The sequence below is a fragment of the Bactrocera oleae genome, chromosome 5, assembly GCF_042242935.1.
Source record: "Bactrocera oleae isolate idBacOlea1 chromosome 5, idBacOlea1, whole genome shotgun sequence".
NCBI lineage: Eukaryota > Metazoa > Arthropoda > Insecta > Diptera > Tephritidae > Bactrocera > Bactrocera oleae.
The window spans coordinates 5942913-5966821 of NC_091539.1; the positions used below are offsets into that span (position 1 = coordinate 5942913).

Below are 23909 nucleotides of genomic sequence, written 5' to 3' on the forward strand. Positions count from 1 at the left end.
AGTAAGCACCAAATCGCTTGAGAGCACTCATACATTATAAAAAGAATAAAAAGTAGTTGACAATGGTGTCCCTAGTGTCGACAAAAGTAACTTGAAGACAGATGTGGTGTGGTGTACGGCCGGAAAGGACAATAAAGGATACAAAATCTTTCTGCTTGAAAACAGTAATAAGGCCGCTCTGCTAAATGTGGAAAGTCCAGCATATAACTGTAAAATATTGGTATAAGAATAAGTCTGATCAATAATTTGCCAATCTTGAGCATCTACAGATTAATGCTGCCACCAAAAAGGTATTGAATATGCGAGTTATATCATAATTTTTTTGAAGACGACGATAAAAGAATTTTTGTCATAGCCGAGTTTCGAATCAACGACCAAAAATGTATTAGCCATGACACAAACCAGAACGGCTACCCAGATCAAAACATCGACCACTGATCAGTCCTTCTTTACGTTTATAGGTATTTGACTTGTTAATGAACATTACAAAGGAGTTTGGCATATAATTTCAAGCATAGAAGAAAGTTTTTAGAGGAAGTGAGATGCTGATAGTCAGGTGTGACTGCATTCTGATTATGCTCGAATATAATATAGAGGTCGGTTCCGCTGATCCTTCAAAGTATATCTTATTACACTATTTAGTTGTTTCCACTTGCGCGGAGAGTGACGCTTTGAAAAACTTGTATGAGTTTATACTGAAATTGAACTTCCTTAGCGCAGGATTCTAAGCTCTGGATTGAATTTATAACTCGGTGAGGCCTGAGACAGTCAGAAGGATTCAGCTAGACTTCTCAGTTAAATATCGAAGATTAGAAAGACTACATATTATCTATAGAAACTGTGAAATATTAATTTTATTTCAAGCGATTATAGAGAGTAAATATTTTGAAATTTAAAAAAAAAAAATGTAAATGGTGTTCTCAATCCGCTTGTAATACACTGCAATTAAGCTCTCGGGTATAAAATTCTTTTAAAAACTATAGTTTCGACAAACAAAGTTTCGAAGTAGTCTAACATATGTTAACACATGCACATACATATGTATGAACCAGCAAGCAGACGCCTACTTGAAAACTTCTGATAGCTCAATTGCTCTAACATTATTGTTGTTATTGTGCGGTTGCCTGTCATGGTTGGTCGGCACTAAAAATTTCGTATGGTTGCATGCAGAAAACCGCAAGTGCAAACCATTCAAGCGTACGAAAGCAGGAAGCAACAACAATAAACCAACTGGCAACAGAAACAATAGACGACGGCAGCAAGAACAACAACAAAACATACTCCAACAACAATAGCTAGTAGTTGAAGCAATGAAACAAAAACGAATAGAAAACAAAAGCAACAACAATCCACAAAAGTCAACAACCAAATAGTAACTGATAAGAATGTGTACGAAGGATATTTTCACAAAATCGAAACAACAGGAGGTCCTGGCAATAGCAGCAATAGAAATAACCACATAACATGTACATGTCAGCAGCATAAATGTGTTAGTCGTTGAAAAGGCGCATAGATCTACATGCATACAGTGACGCATATATACCCATACAAGTAGAAAATACAAACCCATGCATTTGCACACACACATATGTATATATGAAAGAAGTAGTCAGCCTCAATGAGGAAAGCATAGCAACCAGGCAAGTAATACAAGTTGGCGTCTAGAGGGAGGGAAAGTGAATGAGAGATGAAGCGATAGATTAAATGAATGATAATATATGTGAGTGTGCAAGTTTGAGCGTTAATGTCTACATTTCGTAAGTTAGGCCATCAAATGAAATGAATAGAAGCAAAATCAAAAAAAAAAAAAAACAACAACGAAAGCAGGAACTGCCAAATTCAACAAGCAAACTTATAATAGCTAAATGTGCAAATCGTAAGACATTTGAGACACACACACACATACAAATACATGTCCAAGGATAAACACACTCACACTCGCACTGGCGTACACTCATACAACACACAAACACACATATAGATACAGTAACGACATCGGCATGCATGCGGTTGTGCTGAACAACACCGTAGATCGTAATGTAATGGCTTGTGTAGATAAGCAGTTGACAATGGCAGTGCGGTTCTATTGTTGTTGTTGTAGACTTACTAAAGCAAAAATCGCAAAAGCAATAGAAAATGTGGAAATTTTTGTCTACAGCTGGTAACGTTTGATAATGAAAATTGTGTAGCTGATTGTTGATTTCGTTATTTATAGCGGCTGTTGTTGTTGTTGCTACTGTTGTTGCTGAGCTCAAACAAGAATAACTTAATTGCTGCAATAGCTGTGGTTAGGGTGGATAATGTCAGGAATAATTGCGTGCTTAAAAATTGTGCGAACTATTTGTGGTTGTATGGAAGTGGGAGGCTTTTGCGGTTAAAAAACTGATAATTTGTGGAAAGTGCACACAAGCATAAAAAAATTTATAAATAAAAATAAAAAATTTATAAAATGTATTGTTGAATAAATCATAGCACTAAACATAAAATAAAAATATATGAAATAAAAAATATAAAAAACATTGATAAACATATATAAAAATTATAAAAAAAGAAATAGCAAAAAAACTTTTTAAAATATTAAGTAATTAATTAATTACAATATCAATACCAAAAATAAACACAATTAATAAGAGGAAAAAACTAATAAACAAATATACAAAAAAATGTTAAAAATAATAATAATAAAATATGTTAAAAATATATAAAAATAAAATAAAAAGTAATTAAAAGATTAATTAATCCTTTAAATCAAAATAAACCTAATTTAATAAACTTCTTTTTATTTTCAAGTCCTAATAATATTTTAAGTAAAAAAATTTTAATAAAATATAAAAAATTAATAAAATCTTTAAATCAAAATAAACCTAATTTAATAAACTTCTTTTTAATTTTAAGTCTTGATAAAAATTTAAGTAAATATAATTAAAATATAATACAATATTAATACTTAAAATTAAAAGAAAAATATCAAAAAATAGTTCTTTAGTCAGCAATAAAAATACGAAAGAAATTACATAATAATAAATTATAAAAAAATATAAAACTGTAAAAAATATATAACAAATTAAAAAATAGATATGTAATTAATACCTTAAATTAAAATAAATTTAATTTAATTATTTTCTTTTTTCTTAATTTCAAGTGTTAATTCCAGTGTTAACAACAACAAATAATTTAAAAAATATAGATACTTGAACTTTCAAAATTTAGAAAAATAAACAAATATCAATAAAAATAAATTTGTAAAAAAAAGTGTGAAATTTTTCAAAAAAAACATTTTCTCGATCTAATCAAAAAAATATACAAAGTTTTTCGAATATGCAGAAATGAAAAACCAAAGGTAAAAAATTTGGAAAAAAGTTTTTTTTTCTAAATTTGCAATTGCAAATTGTTCAATTATTGTCACGATATTCTTTAATCAGCTAAGCAACAGCTGCTTTAAAAATATTTTCTAGAATTTTTATTATAATTAAAATAATTATAATCGAATTAGTTTTAAAAAAGAAAAAAGCACAGTAAAATTTATCACCAAAATTTGCAATTCAAGGCATTTTTAAAAGACAAATGAAGAAACTTACAATAAAACAATAAAATTAAATCTTTTTGGAAAAATTGCATCAGAATGCATTTGAAAACATTTTATACTCGTGTGAAAATTGCATACTTTCTAAACTAAAAATTTCTTTAAATATATTTAAACACGCAATTTATAAAAATTGTATCAACAAGCAAAAAAAAATTAAAAAGTAAATAGAACAACAAATTTTTTTAAGACAACAAAACTTTTGAAACAATTTTTATATTTTAATAAATCGCATATTTTTATAATAATATTTTATAAGTTAAAAATTAAAATACTGATAGTCACAGTAAAAATTATGATTATAAAAACGGCTCAAATAATTTAAAAATTGTTATTTTCATATTAAAGACGAAAAATAATTTTCAAATATTTTAAAAATGTTTTTTTCCCCATTGAAAACGAAACATAATTTTAATTTTTAAATATTTTAAGCAACTCATGATAAAATTGCATACTTTCTCAACAAAAAAATTTTTTCGTAATAAATTTTTTAGCACTGAAATGCAAATTTCTGATTCCTCAATCGCACTTGACAGCATTCTCACTGATGATTTTCACCCACACAGCTGCAGACCACAACAATCGCCTACATAGAGTCCCACACCATTAGCGGTGATATAAAAATTTAATGCACATAGCAGCGCTTGAGTATTCAGTGAAGCTTAAAATCTTATTCTCTCAGTTGTCCTTGTGCAGCAGCTGCTGCTTCTACAACGCATTTGCATAATCACACCTCACTAGGCGGAATTTTCGCCAATAAAATGATGGAAGAGGGGGATAGGTAGGCGCTAGGCAGGTATATAAAGTATTTATATAAACAATATGTATATTTTCATATGTATGTGTATGCATCTGTGCTTGAATTAAATTAAAGACACAGCTGGGCGAAGTGTTAATTGATTTATTTACCTGCAAATGATGCCAATGCAAAAGCCAACACAACTGCACTGTCATTCAAATAATTGCACACATATATATGCAAGCCACATGTGCATTTGTGTAAATGTGTATGGGAGTAGCGCTTGCATATGCATATTTGTTACTTAAGCACTTCAGCGTAAGGCAATAAAAACGTTTGCGCTGCCGAAAATTGAGAGGCGCCAAAAATAAATAAAACCATTGGAAATTGCGGATAAATATTTTTCTTGGCCACATGACTATTGGGAAAATCTCAATTGAGTTGATTGAATGCAAATGGGTGAAATTCGTGCATATATGAACATATATGTATATGTATATGTATATGGTATATAGTATTATCTTTTTTCAATAAGCATACATTTATGGAATTTTCCAGTTGAATAATTAGAGTAATTGGAGGAAGCTGATTTTTTATATTTTTTTCACAGAAATAAATGTTTACCATTTTCTTGTTGTTGTTGTTATAACGATTATCTAATCCCCGTTTGGGTGATAAATTCTAGATTCGTTGTCGTCGAGGTCATCTAACGGAAGGCCCAGGAAACGAGCTGTTTCGACGGGGTCGGACCATAGGGAGAGGGGTGTTAGATGAGTGGGGTTTGTTGGGCATGCAAAGAGGTTGTTAGTGTCATGCGGAGACTCATTGCATGCAGCACATGTGTTTGGTATGTCAGGGTCTATTCTGGATAGGTAGGAGTTTAACCTGCTACAGTATCCAGAACGAAGTTGCGCGAGGGTCACTCTAGATTCGCGAGGCAACTCGAGCTCTGTGTCTGCAATGGGTGGTGGTTTGACTCGTATTACGCCATTCACTGAAAGGGAGTCGGTGAAGGTGTTAATGGCTCCACTGTGAATGGCGGTCAGTGCTTGTCTGAAGTTAGTTGCGTCCGAAGGTCTGGTCGGCGTGCTGTCTGATGTCGTCGACGTAGTCAAAGAAGGACCTCTTGATGTTCCTAGGAGGCTGCTCCGCTGCAAGCAGGCGTCTGCAGGGGTAGTTTCTGCGAAAACATCCCAGCAGAAACTGCTTGGAGAGGAGCTCGTTATGTTCCTTAACCGGAAGCATACGGGCCTCGCTATGTAGGTGTTCGATTGGGGACATCAAGAGGCACCCCGTGATAGTCCGGAGTGCAGTGTTCTGACAAGTCTGAAGCTTCTTATTCTGCGTGTCACTGCATCCAGGCGACCATATTGCGGCTGCATAATTGAGGACCGGCCGGCCGATTGCCTTGTATGTTGCCAACAACGTTTCTTTGTCCTTTCCCCATGAGCTGCCGGCAAGCGACTTGAGGATTTTGTTGCGGCTCTGTACTTTGGCAGTTATCGCGGTCGTATGAGGAGTGAAAGAGCACAGACTGTCCAAAGTGACGCCTAAAATTTTAGGGTTATTTACTGTCGGAATTTTTGTGCCATCGACTGAAATGTTCAGGTCCAGTCTGTACTCCTTCGTCCAATTGGTGAAGATGGTCGCTATGGATTTAGTGGGGGAGAGTGTTAAGTTCCTTGCAGAAAAGAAGCGAGAAAGATCGGAGAGGTAGCCGTTTACTTTTGAACACATGCCATCGATTCCATTGCCCGACGTCAATATCGTACAGCTCAGGTAGTTCATGGTCCACCGCTTCAGCCCTGGAGGGAGCGTTGATTGTTCCAGGTCCTCAAGTAGCGTTGCGTGATTGACTGTGTCAAAAGCTTTTGACAAGTCCAACGCTACGAGGATCGTCCTCTCGCAGGGTGGCTTCTGGTTCAGGCCATGAACTATCTGGGCGTTTATGACGCTAAGTGCTGTGGTGGTACTGTGCACTTTACGGAAGCCATGCTGATGGTCTGCTAGGCTCAGGTGGTGGGTGAATGACGGGAGTAACAAGGCCTCAAGTGTCTTCACTACTGGGGAAAGGAGAGTTATCGGGCGATAAGACTCCCCTTTGTTGGCGGGTTTCCCAGGTTTCAGCAGTGGGACCACTCTTCCGACTTTCCACACATCGGGTATTTGAAGAGTGGATATCGACAGGTTGAGGACCTTGGTGAGGTAGTTTACTCCCATTGGGCCTAGATGTTTTAACATCAGCATGCTTATTCCGTCAGGGCCGATGGATTTAGACGATTTCGCCTTTTTTATGACACTCTGAACCTCCCCATCGGTGAAAGTAAGTGGTGCGCAGTCTTTTGGCATTTTGCGCAGCCGTCGGGTAACACATCGTTTGGCCTTGTCGGTCGAAGGGTGCAGTATAAACTGCCGGCTAAAGTAGCTCGCGCACTTCTTCGGGTCCGAGGAGGCATGGCCATCGAATTGAATTTCAACCCGATCGTCATGTTGCCTCGGATTTGACAGGGCCTTGACAGTAGTCCAAAGCTTACTCACACCGGTGGAGAGGTTGCAGGACTTCAGGTACTCTATCCATTTTGTCCGCTTATGATGGTTTACCATTTGCCGAATCTCCAAATTGAGATCCCTTATTCGGGGATCCCAGGGATCGGCATGGCGTAAGGTGTCGCGCTCATTTGCTAATACAGCTGCTTCGGCTGGGAAATTAGGGCGGAGTTCCGCTATTCTTCCAGCCGGTATGAAGCGAGCTGTAGCAGCAGCGGAATTGACGCTCGCCAACGATGACGTCCGTAGGAATGGATAGTGCGTTGAAGGTGCTCTCAGTAAATTCTGTGAAGCCGACCCAGTTAGCTTTGTTAAAGTTAACATAGGTGCGGTTATCCACAGAAATAAAGTCAGGAGGTTTCTCGATCGAGATAATTATGGGCAGATGGTCTGATGCAAGAGTTAGCATAGGTCGCCAGGTTATACTATTTATCAGACCACCGCTAGCGATGGTAATATCTGGCGAGCTATTACAGGTGCCCATAATTCTGGTGGGGGCTTCGTCGTTCATTGTGCAGAATGTCGAATCGTCTATCTGTTCCGCCAGCTCCATCCCCCTACGATCGTTTGACAGGCAGGAATGCCAAAGATCGTGATGCGCGTTAAAGTCGCCTAGCACCAGACGGTTTTCACCACGAAGTAGCGCATCTATATTCGGGTGATATCCTGTTGGGCAACATGTAACTGGGGGGATGTATATATTAAATATTTCGAGCTCGACATCGCCTGACCGGACAGCTATACCCTGACATTCTAGGGTGGTGTCCCTGCGGTCGATGTCAACATCGATTAGACGATATTTCACGGTGTTGTGCAATATGAAGGCTAGGCCTCCACCATTATCCCGCTCGCGATCCTTACGTAAAACGTTGAAACCTGCACAACTCAGAAGATCTGAGCGGCTGTTTAACTTGGTTTCTTGGACCGCAGCTATCGTTACGCGCTCCCGGCTCATAAATGCAACTATCTCCTCGATCTTGCTCTGGAGTCCGTTGCAGTTAAATTGTAAGAGTCGCGTTTGTCGCGGGTGTCCAGTCGTGATCCTAGGGGTGAGTGGGGTGCGTGTAGGTGGTGGTTGTTGCAGCTGTGCTATCCGCATGGGCGGTTGTCGCACTATGGTGTTGGTTGGCGACGCCCCTATTTGTGATTGCGGGGGCAGACTCCCACAGCATGGGGCAACATACGACGCACTCCACTCTCGTGTGGTGCGCAGGCCAGAACACGACAGAAAGTGACACCAGCCAGTGCAAGAGTTGCACTTGACTGGGAGTTATGCTGTCTATGTGAGCTCCTTAGGACCGTGGAGGTCCTATCTTGGCCACTCGTCTGGAGTGGCAGCGCAGTGCGCGAACATGGTGCAGGTTGCACGGCCGTTGAGGCAGATGTCGCATTATTGCGTTGACAGCATGGGGCCACGTAACTCGTGGTCCACTCCCTGTGTGTCTTAAGGCCCGAGCAGGTCTTAAGATGGCTCCATCCATTGCATGTATTGCACCTAACCGAGGGGGAATTTGGATGGAGCCTTTTTGCGCATACGCAGCAGTAGAATACCTCGGGGCCCGGGTTGGACTCGATGCCAGCACGGGTCAGGAGGATACGGAGCAACCCTGCTGCTAGGCGTTGCTCCAGTGACGACAAACTTAATCTAAAACTTACCGATCCAAACAGGGTTAGATCGTCGAAATAACAGCCCTTGGCCGGATAAAATCCGGGTCAATTCCAGTATCGCAGAACCGGCTGTTGTGGGAATTGTCAGAACCGGCTGTTGTGGGAATTGTACCATTTTCCATTTTTACCATTTTCTATTTTTCTATGCTATTATTATTTTTTTTATGTAGGTGTTAACTTTGAGATATTGTGATATTAATTTTTTGTATTAAATTTATTAATATTAAATTTTTTTATGATGGCAACACTACTTAAAGGTAGCCTTCAATAACCTACACATTTTGATGCACTGATTAAAATATCTTATTTTATTAATTCAATTTAAACAAAATGTAAAACAGCTGGTAACTCTTTTCAATACTATTTTTAACTGTAAACCTTCTTTCAGTTTATCATACATGCTATATTAAAAATTTGCATAACTTATCGATTGAATAAGAATTAAGAACATATCATAATCATATTTTAAACGATTCGCTTTCTAAAGCTTCTGCAGTTTTATACCCATATTATAATTAGTCACCCCTGCAATTTTATTAATTTAAATTTTTTAAAAAGGTGGCAGCCTTTACGGAAAATAAATTTAGCTACATATAAGCTGCTTCTATTTTATGCTAATTTTATAATAGTTCAGTCATCGTTTAAATTTTATTAATTTAAAAATCAAAACAGGTGGCAACTGCGCTCAAAAAATATTCTCTTCTCAAAAATTGGCTTTCTTTCATTTTTTATTAAATTAAAATAAAAATATTGGTTTCGTTAAATTCCTAGATATGAAATTTTTTGAAAAAAGTGGCAGCTCTACAACTCCAATTTTTTTATTAAATTAAATTAAAAATCTTATAAGAAATAATTTTATTAATATTATATTTTTGAAAAAGTTGTCAATTCTCTACCTTTTTTTTGTAGGCCATAATAATACAAACACCATTAAATCATCTGAAAATTTATTCCATATATACATATATAATATAAGATAGCTAAAGGCTACATTAAAAACTGAGAATTGATACTTTCAAAAAGTCAGAAGCCCTATTGGTTGAGGAATTGATCAAGAAAAATCGTCTAAAAGCATTAACGGTCAATGTTTGAAGAGCCTTCTTAAGTACAAGACGGAATGAAAAGTTCTCTATCGGTGTGATTTTCTATATAATGTAGCGAACTGGATCAATCGAAATTCTAGTGTATAGTTTTAGCCCATTTAATTTTTCAAGTTTGGAGAAAACCAATCTCTTAAAAATGTGAAAATATACAGATAATTTCTAAGCTAAACTCACAGAAACGCGCTACAGTATACCTTGCCGTATGAGCAACGCAGAAATTATAAGGCGCTTGTCTGAATACTCAATACAATTGATGTCTAATTTCAATTGCGTATAACTTTTTAATGAGTAGTTTTATAGAAAAACTTATTACGAACTTTTTTGTAGAGCGAAAAATTTTCTATTAGAACATTCGCTTTTCAACGTGGTAGGCATGATTTAAATTGAAATTTAAGAGCTAGTTTACGTTGGATACTTTTTTAAGGTAAAAAATTAAACTTTAAGGCGCGTTTGCAAGCAAAATCAATATATTGACACCTTTCGTTTTCGTATGAATCTATACAAGCGAGATATGAATATTTCTATCCGATCATAAGAAAACGATAGGTAACGGTTAAGTGAAGGGCCTACCCGTTGCCATTAAGAGCTGATACTTGGAGTGCATTTCTGTCTACTCACCAATTTTTCGGAATACCAAGTTAACGTTTTGTCTTGTTTTTTTTTTTCATAATGCATATGTGGAACATAGTGCCTTTGTAGTATTTAAAATCCATTTATTTTAAAATGCGGTCTCAATTTTATGTGAAATCATTTATTTTAAAATTTAATTATATTTACTATTAGCCAGATAAGCGCAGATTAACGGCGAAAATAAAGCAACGCATTTTATGCTGTTTTAAGTAATTAAATGCTCGTTTATTTATTTTCGCCGACAAAGGGATATATGTTTACCAAGAAACGCCTGCACAACCGTTGACATGTCCATGCACAAATATATACGCTCATAAAGACACTAAAGTAAATTTTACACGCACGTAGAACGTTATAAAACCAATATACATATAATATATAAGAGTAAACACAGCGCTAGGGAATTCGCAGGTGATTGCGAGCGTATTAGTGTGCTGGTGCAAGTGTACTAAGCGCTTAATTAATTAACGCGGCATTCGATTAATACGCAACAGAGCAGAGTTCACGCGCTTTTGCAGTTGTTGTGTATATTGTTATCTTGGCCTGATTTAGTTTTTTCCAATATTCAAAAAGAAAGTTGTCAACAAAATCATCTCAGTGGTAGTCAACAATGTAGGGTTGTATACATATACAAATACATACATACATACTTGTATATTGCTGCCATTATATATATGTATATGAAATGTGAAAATAACACTATATTATGTGTTAATATAGTACGTATAAAAATGCATATATACGCAGCCTTATTAAACACAAGCTTCTGTTCATGACTGCGTATGAGTGATATTTTGTGTTATGCCCAATAATATTATAATTACATGCGCGGTGAAATATTATGATTTTAATAAGTTGAAATGTTCTTCGCGTTTACATAACATTGCCTACCGCCTATTATGTTAAAGAAAGTTCAATCAATTTTAATTATAAAAACATAGCCTATCCTCAGGCGCAGTTTCCATATGTGTACGAGCTCATGCGAAAAATGAAAGGATTTTATAGAAAAACACTTATTGGGGTGGATATATAAGAGCAGAAAGGCATTCTGTGAACTTCCAGTTTAAGCAATACACTAAATATTGTGCAAAATTTACTAAAAAATATGTGAATATGGAAAAAAAGTTATTCAAAAGCATTCGACTTTAAATACATGGCTTTCTCACCTTTTTTAGGGGAAAAATAATTATTTTTCTAAAAGAAAATCAATAAAAACATATTATATTATACATAAATATAAATATTTAAATAAAAAAGTTTTTAAGACAAAATTTAAAAAACAAATAAAAACTAAAAATATATATAAAAAATATTTAAAATATATTTAAAAAATTTAACATATACATAAAAAAACTTTATAAAAAAAACTGTAAACAAAAATATACAATAAAAAAATATAAAAAGAAACCCAAATTATGAAATAAAATTAAATTATAAAAAAAACTGTATTTAAAAAAAATATATTTAAAAAAAAATATTAATTAAAAAAAATACTAATTAAAAAAATGTTAATAGAATAAAATAATAAAAGCATAAATTCAAAATAATGGTATCATCTAAAACTTATACTAAATAAAGAACACTAAAATATTTTAATATATTTATTATATATAATATATAATTTATTAAATATAAGTTCAAAAAATTTGAGAAACGATTTGTAGCAGTAACAACTTTCGGAAATAAAAATATATTTTTAACAAAATTATATACAATTTAACAGAAATATCAAATAGATAAAAGGAATAATAAAACAACAATTAAATAACAAAAGTGAGTTTAAAAATCAAAAAACCCAGTAATAAAAAACGAAAAACAAAAATATTGAATAAAAAGTATTTAAAAAACATTGGCAAAAAATGTTTATATATATTATATAAAAATTTAACTAGATATAAAAAATAAAAAATTAACCAAAACTAAAATATTGTAATAAACCAAAACAAAAAACCAAAGCAATCAAAAAAGAGATATAAAGAAATATCAAATCGTTGGAAAAATAGTATTTTATATAAAAATTTTACAATTTTAATAATTTATAAAAGAGCATAGATGTTAGAATTTTAGAAAAACAATTTACCATGCATGCCAAAAACATTACAGTTACATTAATAATTTTGAGAATAAATATATATTTTCTAAATTATAAAGTCTTAAAAATATTTAACAATAATTAAAATAAACAAAAAATATAAAATAAAAAGCAGAAATAAATAAAAATAAACCAAATTTAACAATAAAATTTATTTAAAAAGATAAGTAAAAAAAAAAGGAAAAACAATAAAAAAATTTAATAAAACAGAAATATAAAATATCATAGCAAAATAAGAAAAATAAATAAAAAAATAATAATTTTCTAAATTATAAAGTACTTAAAATGTAGGAAAATAAATTTAAGAAGATTTACAGTTACATTAAGGTTAAAAAAAAAAATTGTGTATAACGGCAACAAAATTTTAAAAACAAAGAGAAATAAAAAAGTAAAGAAAATAAAAGAAATAAACAAAACAAACTATGACAAAATATAATTAAACAAAATAAAATTATGGAAGCAAAATTAAAAACAGATAGAGAAAATTAAATAAAAATTTAAATATTTATAAAAGAGTATCAAAAATTTTAGAAAAAACTTATTAAAATACGGGCAAAAACATTACCGTTACTATAATCATTTTCAGCAAAAATTCATATTTATGTATTGTAATATATTTTACTAATAATACAATAAATAAAACAAAAATAAACAGTCAAGAATTACAAAACTAGTTTTAAAAATGTCAATAATTATAAAAATAAATATAACAAGAAAATATATTTAAAAAAAGTTACAAAAATAATAATAACAAAAAATAAATAAAAATAATAATAATAAGAGTAATAAAATAAAGTAAAAAGTAATAACAATTAACAATAAAACAAAATAAAAAAATTAATTAAATCATTACATAAAATAAATATATACATACATAAAAATATACAAAAAAAATGTTAATACAAAAAACAACAGAAATAAAAAAATAAATAAGAGTACAAGGAAAAATAAAAATACAAAGAAAAATAAATATAAAAATACAAAAAAAAAGTCCAAAAAAAAAAACCAAAAATAAAAAATTAAAGTTACAAAACCAAAAATTAAAAATAAGTACAAGAAATTTGAGAAAATACACAATAAATAAATTTCTGCAAAAATACTACATACCAATGAAATGTATACATTTATAATATTTAGAGCAAAATACGAAAAAAAAACTCATAAGCACCCTATATATTAGAAACCAAACCAGTAATAAATATCAGTACAAGTTGCAAAAAGCAATCACAGATCTACCTTACTTATCCTCAATACCACGGCGTTCTTCTAAAATATATAATTAATAATATTACAGCAGCGAATAAGACACTATGCCACACACTCTTACATACTTAAGCATCAAAATCGGCAACCGTTCAACTATTTGCACATTCACATATAGCCTAGCGCCATCATTACAGCATCACACTTATAATATTGCCTGTATCAGCACACGTAGAGCTGCCGAACGATTTTATGTTGGCTGTAACGCACTGCGCCTACTAGTGTCCTTGCCGCCAAGAACATGCAAGCAAACGCTACTCAATTCACTATTTATAAACGCAATTGAATTTTCATGCAGCCATATATGGATGTACGCATACAAATACAGCAGACTGCCGTAGTAGCAAGCCCACGCAACTAATACTCGCCTAAGCGCACGCAAAGAAAATGGCAGTCAGTTTATGTGTCAATGCGCGTTAGTGTCATGTCGCTTCGATGATGTTGTTGTGTTATTGTCATGTTTCGCGCGTTGGTATTGCTATGAGGCCTATTTGTTGTTGGTGGTTTTGTTCATGTATGCATATGATATACGATATTATTGCAGTATTATGACGCGACAACTCAGTCATTGAAGGCAAGCACACACGCATGGAGAGAAAGATGTTAGAACATCATCTAACGGCACTGTTTCGCCCTTCATTACGTTTATCACAGTCACTTTGCATTTATTTTCGATTTCCCATGCCGCTCACCTTCCGCTACCATCCGCATTTGCTGCCTAGACAGCACATCTTCTGCTTGTTTGTCATATTTCACCAATGCTTGTTTAACAAGAATTGCGGCAACTCATCGACATGGCTGTGCCACAATCTAATTAAGTGATTTTTATTCTTCTTACAGGCTTCGCAAACTCTGCCTTTTCCTCGTGAAATTCAAGTGCGTGCTCTACCCTCGTCGATCCTTTCATCTACCTAACTTCACTAACACTCATACGCATATTTATGTATGTGCGTATGCAGCCATATGTGGCAGCGAATATAACTTATAAGCGTGGCATTCATAGCTAAATATAGCCGCAATTCAAATTCAATTCTCACGAACATTAAGCTTAAAGACTGTAAAAAATGACAACCACATTTATACGTGATAGTTATTACTAGCATATGCATGTGAGTATATTAAAAAAAAATTACTTCGGGTTTGAACTGACTAGTAAATACTTATGTTAAACAATATGCGAAAAAATAGGCACACTAGAAATGAATTTGCGCAAAAAAATTAATTCCCAATAACGTTTAATTGTTTCTGGAAGCATTTTGCAACAATTTGATGGAAAATATTCATAACTTTTGTCAGTGAAGTAAAAATTATTGAAATTAAAAAATTTCCCTTTTGCAGAATATTTTCACTTTTCTAATAGAATCTTAATTTTTATAAAGTATTGCAGACGTATGAAAAATATTCAGCACTACTTGGATTTTCCTTTAGGGAAATTTTTATATAAAAGAGGTTTTGTAGATTTTGAAAGAAATTTTAATTTGTATGCCATAATTTCAATCTCTGTCTCCTAAAACAATCTTTTACATACATGAAACTTTGAATTTTGTTTAATTCATTCTTTGAAAATGATTTTTATATCCACATATATTACATATTAGCACACTTAAACTTGCCATAAAGACGATAGAAAACTGTTGTTTAAATATTTTTGAGAAAAGAAATTTTTAATAAAATAACTTTTCAAATAAAGAAATTTCCAAGAAAATCAATTAACATTGCAAAATGGCCAGCACAGTTTCTCTTTGCAATTTTAATAGAAAATGTGTTAACTTGTACCAGGAAATTTAAAAAATAATCAAAAGTGTCACTGCTACCACCTTGACTACCAGTTTTCGAACTATTTTACTTGAATGCTATTATATATTCGCAATATACATTTTTTCGCCCCTCAGCTGCCAATTTTTATCGTTAGAACAAAATTCCCTTTTTGGGAAATTTTTGTTCTCTTGAAAAAATGCGAATAATTGCGATTTCTGTTACTTAGATGTAATTGTACGCTCATTTTAGCATGTTTGGTAATTTTTACAGCTTTTGTACAAAATATTTTTGGAAAAATTTTAACAAAAGTAGGTAGTAGTAGGTTCTTCTTTTAATTAAACAAAAAATATTTATTATATGATAATAAATATTACACAGAATAAAATTATTATATGATAATAAATATTACAACAAATATTTGCATCAAATTTACTTGTATATTTATTATAATTAGTTGTCTATTAGACCTCGGGCTTTGGTTGAATGGAGATTAATTGCAAATATTTGTTAGTAAGTGCTTTTAAACACGCGTAGAAACAAGGAAAAGGAGTCACGTACATCTTTATTAATAATTTCTCGTACTATGAGTAAAGCCTATAGTAAAGCTTAATTTTTTACCCGCTCGTTTTCGCACTTCGGTTTCACCTTCTTTCTACCTCCAGTAAATCCAAGTATCCTTTCATGTACTTATTATATTGCAATTATCACCAAAGTAGTTAAAATTTTGTTATAACCTCAGCCCATATACTTTTTGAATGGCGATAACCTGTCATTAACTCATCATCAATGCCCGGCTACGTGCGCTGTAAGCGTAAACACTTAAATTAATAACGAATGCGAAAATGATTTCTAATTTTCGAAACAACAGCAGACATCAAAGTGTTAAAGATACTCGCACAAACTTTGCGTTTTACTTCGGTGCCATGCAATAACAACAAATCAGCGTAAAGTACAGTAAGTGGGACACGGCAAATGTCATGTCACAGCGGCGTTGAACTGAAACAAAAGGAAAACATTATCAGCGTGCTCTACTTTGGCGGGGCACAATTTGGCAGCCGCGCTGCTGGGAACTTCACTTTCATTTGCATTCAGCGGCCACCATTATGCCAACTGCTAGAAGCCACTTTACGCCAACTTTGGTAAAGTTTATCTTGTGCTATTGGTTCAGCTCGACATTGAGTTATCTACTTATTCCAATTCAAATTAATTCTTTTTCTTAGCTTCAGTTTTTTGACCCGCGGGAAATTGCTGAGCTGGTTTTGCGTTCAAACTAAAGTAAATAATACATTAAGGAACTTGAGTGGCTGCCTACAATGTTCTAAACTTTTGTAGTTAAGTCACATAATGAAGAGAGATTTTTGCGGCATTAATTGTAGTGGGTTATTGAATGCTTAATTAGGTGTTGTAAGGTATTATTTGTAAAAGCTTTGGCAAAAAACAAATTTAAGAAAATTTTAAGCAGCTACTCTGTTGTAAAAAATTGAATTAAAAGTAAAAATTCTGCGGAGAAACTTTGGTAAATGGAAAATTACCCCTTAGGGAAATTTTTTAAAACCAAGTAAATATTACATATTTTAACTCCAAATATTATTTTGCGCATTTTCGAACACTTTCAGTTGGAAATATAAAAACTCCCACAGGGAAATTTTAATATTGTACATTAATGAAATTCTAGGTATATATTTATTGTATAATATCACAAAAAACCGATATATCTAAAAATAAACTGTATTTTAACCGAAGGGATATTTTCTAATTCGAAAAATTTAATGAATTCCAAATATGAATGGTAAAAATAATGAAATTTGTACCACTTTTAACCTATTGGCTTATCAAAATGTTCGTAAAATTATACGAAGCAGATAGAAAAAAAATGTCATTAGGAAAACTTTAAACTTTTTGAGAAAAAACGAGTGCATATTAAAACTAAAATAGTTGGCGAATCCATTTTCCATTGTCGCTTGGTTAAGTTGGATTGGGAGACCTTGTCTTTGAGTATACTTGTGCAGCATCAACTTCAAATTTTATGAAAACCTCGCAAGTTAATTAGCTATTCTAATTTCAGTTGCTGCTGCAAGCAGAGAACTTTCATGCCACTGTGAGTTTACAATTAAAATTGCATATACCTACACACATGCATTTCGCTAAAATTCAATCAAACATTCGTACAAAGTTCATGTAGTCTTTTGTGTATCTGGCAGTCAAGCCACATTGAGGGCAACCAACAATCGGTATTGTGGTTCGTGGTATTTTCGTCCTAACAAGCCTACTTATTGGCGCATGGTTGCCGTCATTTGCAAAATTCACACGAATAAAAGCAAAAACAATAACGCGCAATGCATGTGTTAAAACAATAAAACTATCTTGAGGCTAATTATAACATGCAATTAAACGATGATTAGTAATATCAAATCACTCATACGCCCGCTGGTGCATATGTAGTAAAAGCATTTGAATGAAAATCAGAATATACATAATTAGTAAGGAAATAAAAGCATATGTGAATATGTTTATATGAAATCGACGTAAATAAATGTACAATGAAAACTTTAAAAGTCAAAATACAACAAAATCAAAATCCATATGATAGAAAAAAGTACTTTTAAAAAATTACCCAAAAAGGGAAATTTTTTAAACCTCATTTTGCCTTAAATTTTTATATTTAACATTTAATTACAGCCTAGGGAATCATTATTTCAAATTACCCCGAAAGGGAAGTTTTTAAAAAAACATATAATTGATTTTTTTTTTATTTGTTACATGCATTATTTTGCATTAAATCATTATATTTAACATTTAATTACAGTTTATGTTTACTTAAAATTACCCCGAAAGGAAAATTTTTTACAGATTGATCGTTATTTTCGCTTTCTTAAGTACAACTACAATGTTATAGCACATATTCTGGTTGACCTAAAATGCTTTTTAAGGGGCTTAAAATATACAAAAAGAACAATTTTAGGGAAATTCTTTATAAAAGGGTTTTTGATACGAAATTTCAGTTTGATTAAGATGTCTATGTAATGCATAAACAATCACAAAAAGTTTAATTTCAACAAAAGAACTATTTTAGCAAAATTTTTTATTTGAAGGTTTTTGTTATAAAAGTGTCAGTATGATTGAAATGCTTCTATTATGTATGAAAAATCACAATTATTAAAATTTCCCCAAAAGTATTTTTTAGACAAATTTTTATTTCAGTCGGTTTGATACAAATTCTACAACTATATATCTATTAACAAAGCTTATTTTTCGAGAAATTCAAGAATATTTTTTTTTACTAGTCTTCATCAAACTAGTGCATATAATAAAACAGAATTTAAAGCTTTATAAATCAAACCTTTATGTGGCGATACACATGTGCAGAAAAGTTTATGAACGCTTACGCAAATAAATATACTTGTCTGTAGATACTATGGTATATGTTTACATATATGAACATATGTATGTCTATGCATTGTATACATTTTGTAATCGCTCAATAATATGACCTCCTGCTTGCCAGCACACACATACACACACATGCTTGACAGCTTAGGCATTCACTGCAAGGAAATTTAATTTTGTAATAATTTAGTGCCTTTGCTGTCTTAATTGAGCGGATTATGGGCGCGCATGTGTTATCATTGTTGTTGTTGTATATGTTTATAAACAAGCTTATAACAGTATTTTTATGCACTTTATATTTAACTTAATTTAATATTTTTGATGACTTTTAAAATGCACGAAAGTGTCCATAAGACACCAGCAGCAAGTGTTGGAAGGAAGTAAAAGAAGGTGAAGATATAGAAAAGTTGTGATTGGCAAGTTGTGTATCTATAGATAAGTGTGTATGAGTTAAAAATTGTGAAAGCTTGCGCATATTGAGCACTACACGGCGTATACGTAATATGCAATTCATGCCGAAAGAAATGAGATGCATCTCTGATAAGAGCACTTTAATGTCACGTTAATTAAAATTAAGACAACATTTACTTTTCTAATTGATAAAATTTTCAATTTCACAGAAACCTTTGCCTTTCAATCTGTTTTCAGAAATCTTTGAATGGCCGTGCAGCAAAGCAGCCGAAGGCTATGGTTCGATGACCATCAATCAGAAAATTGACTCAAACGACACTCTAAGCTAGGCAGTGCTACACATTTTCAATTAACTAAAATTTCATCTGCACTTTACTTTGATTACGAAAAAATGGAAAACATTTTTGTTGAGTAAGTGAGTAAGCCTTCGGATGCAAAAGGATGCAGAGCAGAGGCTGCAGCGAACAAAAGCGAGTGCAAGGCTTGTAGTTTGGAATTGCATGAATGTGAACAAAAATCTACAACTGAAAATTAAGCCATTTATGGCGTGCACAAACACACACACACACATGCATATACATATGTAGGACAGTAGGCAGGCCTCTCACATATCCTTCGGCTGCTTAACAAGATAAATTAGCGTAATGTTGTAATGACACTTCAGTGTCATGTCAGAGCGGAGAGCTGACAACACACTGCCTGTCCACCAATACAACTACACTACCCTATAACAACAACAAAACCAAAAATTCATTAAAAAAAATGTACGCATAAAATCAAGTGATGAAAAGCAATGCCGTAAGTTCGCAACTGTGTCGCAAATACGTCGACTGTTATGTGTGTGTGTGAATGTGTATGTATGCTGGCAAAACAATAGTAGTATATGTACGTGGCCAGCACTGGCACACCGTTGACCAAGTGGTTGTTGCTGTTTGTGCAAGGATAAAAGCGGTTGAGGCCAAAGTGTGCATGAAGTATGCTTTTAGGAACATCAAACCAGCGCATGGATAGCTTTAGCACAAACACATACTCATACATACTCCTAAATAACCATTTATAAAGGAACATGTGCAGTTGTGTGAACAATTTGATGGCTCATGCAGGAAGTCTCATATATAAGGCAGTTAATTTATTACGTACGCTGGGAATATGTACATATGTACAATGTATGTGTATATACTTGCTTTGAGCAACTAGAAGAATGAGTATTAAGCCGAAAGAATGGTGTACTTACATCGGGAAGCATGAAAAGACATGCGGGAAAACGTGAGCGATTATTTACAGTGAATTATGGCGATTTGTGTGATATTCTTTGTGCATCAAAATTACTTTAAATATAACAATGTTAAAGCAAAACTAGTTGTAGGAGGACGCAGATATGAATATACATACAATATAATATGTATACGTGTGCTATGAAAGTAAAAAAATATACTGGTAATTTTAGCAAAATCAGTCAATATAAACTCTTGCCACTGAAACACGCATTAAGTCATGTGGGCAAACAATTTGCTTCAAAAACCAAAAAAAAATTCTTAAAGCATATTTTAAGAGGAAATTTTTAATTATGTATATTTAACAATTACAAGTAATTATTAGAATTATTATGGATAAAATGGAATTTAAAAAAAAAATCTTTTAAAAAAAATTTCCCCAAGGGACATTTGTTTCAAACAAAAATTAACGACTTTATATAGCACAATTACATATATTCTATAATACAGCAACTAATATTTCTCAAATAATTTGCTTAAAAATTACCTTAAAAAGTTTAAGAAAAAATTGTTAAACAAATTCACACGATAGCACTTAGGTTTGGTTTAATTCAGCAGAAATGTAAAAATATGTGTTTTAAAGTTTAAGTAGTGAGCTATGTATCTTTGACTGAGAAGAAAACCCTGTTTGAAAAAATTACCACGGTAGGGAAATTTTTAAGAAAATGTTTTAGCTTTGAAATTGCATGATACTATAATGCAAATTTAAGCGGCTTAAAGTGTTTGCTAATACAATCAACAATTTTCCATAAAGCAAATTTTCATTTTTGTTAATTCCGACATAGTTATTATTTTATATTTAATGAAAACTGCTATAAACTCGGAAAATAATCGTTTAAAACAGTTGCCTGTATTTTTACATTATTTTTCAAATTTTAACCCTTGAGTCATGAATTCATGACAGAATTATTATGAGAATTTTATTAGTGGCAATACACATATACACATGTAAAAAATTTATTGCAAGCAACCTTTAAAGCTGTGGTAATGCGAATGTACATACATACATATGTACAGACATATATATATATATATGTATGTCTATGTGCTTATATAAATAGACTATATATTTGCAGCTTCACTTTGAGTGAAAATATTTTACGGTCCTTCATATTGTACAATGAGTACAGAGTAAAATATTTATTTTATTGTGCACATTGAATATGTATGTGTATGTATATGTGGTCCTAACTGATTATTATTAGTTGCATATTTGTGTTTGTGGTATTAGCATCATTCATCATTTTATGATACGAATGATATTTGATATTTGTATCGTATTTATTTTGGTTTATATTTATTTGCACAAGTAAATAATACAAGGTGCTATAAAGTGGGGTTACAAGTTTATTAAATTTTCAAATAATATCAAATCTGTCAAAAATATCAGATATTAGTGACATATTTTTGCGAAAGCTATTCGTACTCTCAATCTCGCCAAAAGCATTTAATTTAAATTTAAAATTTTTGCTGAAATCTCTTGTTGGAACACCCTATATAATAGAGCTATATATTTTTGTGCAATAAATCAAATGCATGACATGGTAACTACACACATATCAAGGGCAAGCTTGTTTACAAATATACATAAAATAAGATTTCAAGAATGTAAAGAAAGCAATTATTTTATTTTTTATAATTTAAAACAACAAAATTAAAAATATTTTGAGCCATGAAATATTAAGTGCTTGCGATGTGCTTTCTTCATATAACATATACATATAGCTTTTAACTAAACAAGCAATGAAGTATTTTAAATTAAATTTGAGTTGAAAAAAAATTTTATTTCTCAAAAATAATAGTTTTTTTTTTTTTAATTTTTATGTCTGAAAACAAATAGCAAACTCTGTGGAATTTCGAATTACAAAAGAAATTCAGGAAATTCAGAAATAATTGTTTTTTTTTAATATTTATGTCTGAAAACAAATAGCAAACTCGGTGGAATTTCGTATTTCAAAGGAAAAGCTTAATATCCCTAATGGGAAATTTTTGACAATTAAGTACTGTCCACTGAAAAAACCTAAATTTAAGCATTTTAAGTTGATGAAGTACAAAAATGAAAGAAACACTAAATGTCCCATGTAGGAAATTTTTAAATATCATGCATAGTCCCTTCAAGTAGTCGAAATACAGGTATTTGACGTTTATAAAGCGCAGTCATGTCATAGCACAAGACTTTAGTCTTTGCTAATTGCATTCCTAGTATGCTGACTTTTCGTTTTCTTCCAGCTACTACCTGGTTTAAAATTGTTTTCCAATTTATCTTAAAATCTATCTATTTTTATCACAAATAAAAAAACGAAATGAAAATATCAGCAACATTAATCTCTCATTTTCTATACGATTTTACTTATTTACATCTGTGCGATTTTCCTGACATCAGTGTTTGCCTTGGCTTCCATGTCTGTAACTTGGCACTGCTGCATAAGCCATTGCATACGAAAATGCTTGACTGCTTACTTGATTGTCCCCGCCAAAGCACCACCGCACGACGTAGCATGCTAGCTTAGCATCCAATCTCGTTTGTGTGCTTTGGTGCATACATGCATACATATAAACCCTCATTCTTATTCCAATTTTATTTTAACTTTTTATTGCTGCTTCTCTATTTATGCCGCACACTGTATTCCCCTTTCTTGTGCGCTTTAATCCTTTCGCTGTACTCGAGACCGCATAGCAAATATTTGCTGGATTGTAATTTTTTGTATTTCGGTTTCTTCGCTCTCTTCTCGTCTAAATGAGGTTGTCAGCAATTTTTAGGGGGTTTCGCGATTAGATTTTTAAATTTTCCATTTTGCAAGCAGCATTGGTATGCGGTGAAAAATTCAAAGTGCATAAGAAATGATTTTGCTCTGCCATGGCATTCCACGATAGACCAGCAGCAAATATTTGAAGCAAGAAATTTCAGTTTTTTATTTTTTTTGAATTTAATATTGATTTATTTTTCACTTTTTTTGCTTGAATATTTATTGTTATAATTGCTAAATAGTTTTTAGCATAAAATCTTTAATTAATTAAGCACATTTTATGAATACGCAAGTACGGTGCAACGTAGCGTATGACGAACTAAGCACGAAGAGAAATTTGTTGTATTTCAACGGATGCAAGAAGTAGAATGATATGTACGTATATGAGGAGAATAATTTTTAATATGAAATTTAAACTACTTCTCTTAGCTTTAAATTGTATCCTTAAATATCAAATTATCCAGGTGGGAATTTTTAGGGATATTTTTTATTTCAACATTACTCTCTTAATATTTCTTCAGAAGAATAAATTATATACGCATTTCTTCAGTAAACAATTATTCAAATGGGAAATTTTAAAGGATATTTTTAATTTATACATTATGCTTTTATTTTTTAACTAAATGGGAAATAGCAAACGATAGTATTTATGCTCTACTTTCACTTTTTCTTCAGGAAAGAAAATTAACCATAACTTCCTTTAATAT

General features: G+C 32.2%; 1 protein-coding gene across 1 annotated transcript in view; it reads right to left on the minus strand.

Moving 5' to 3' along the window:
* Positions 1-23909, minus strand: part of Pde9 (phosphodiesterase 9) — a 187535-nt gene that overhangs the window by 111925 nt on the left and 51701 nt on the right. The window lies entirely within an intron of this gene.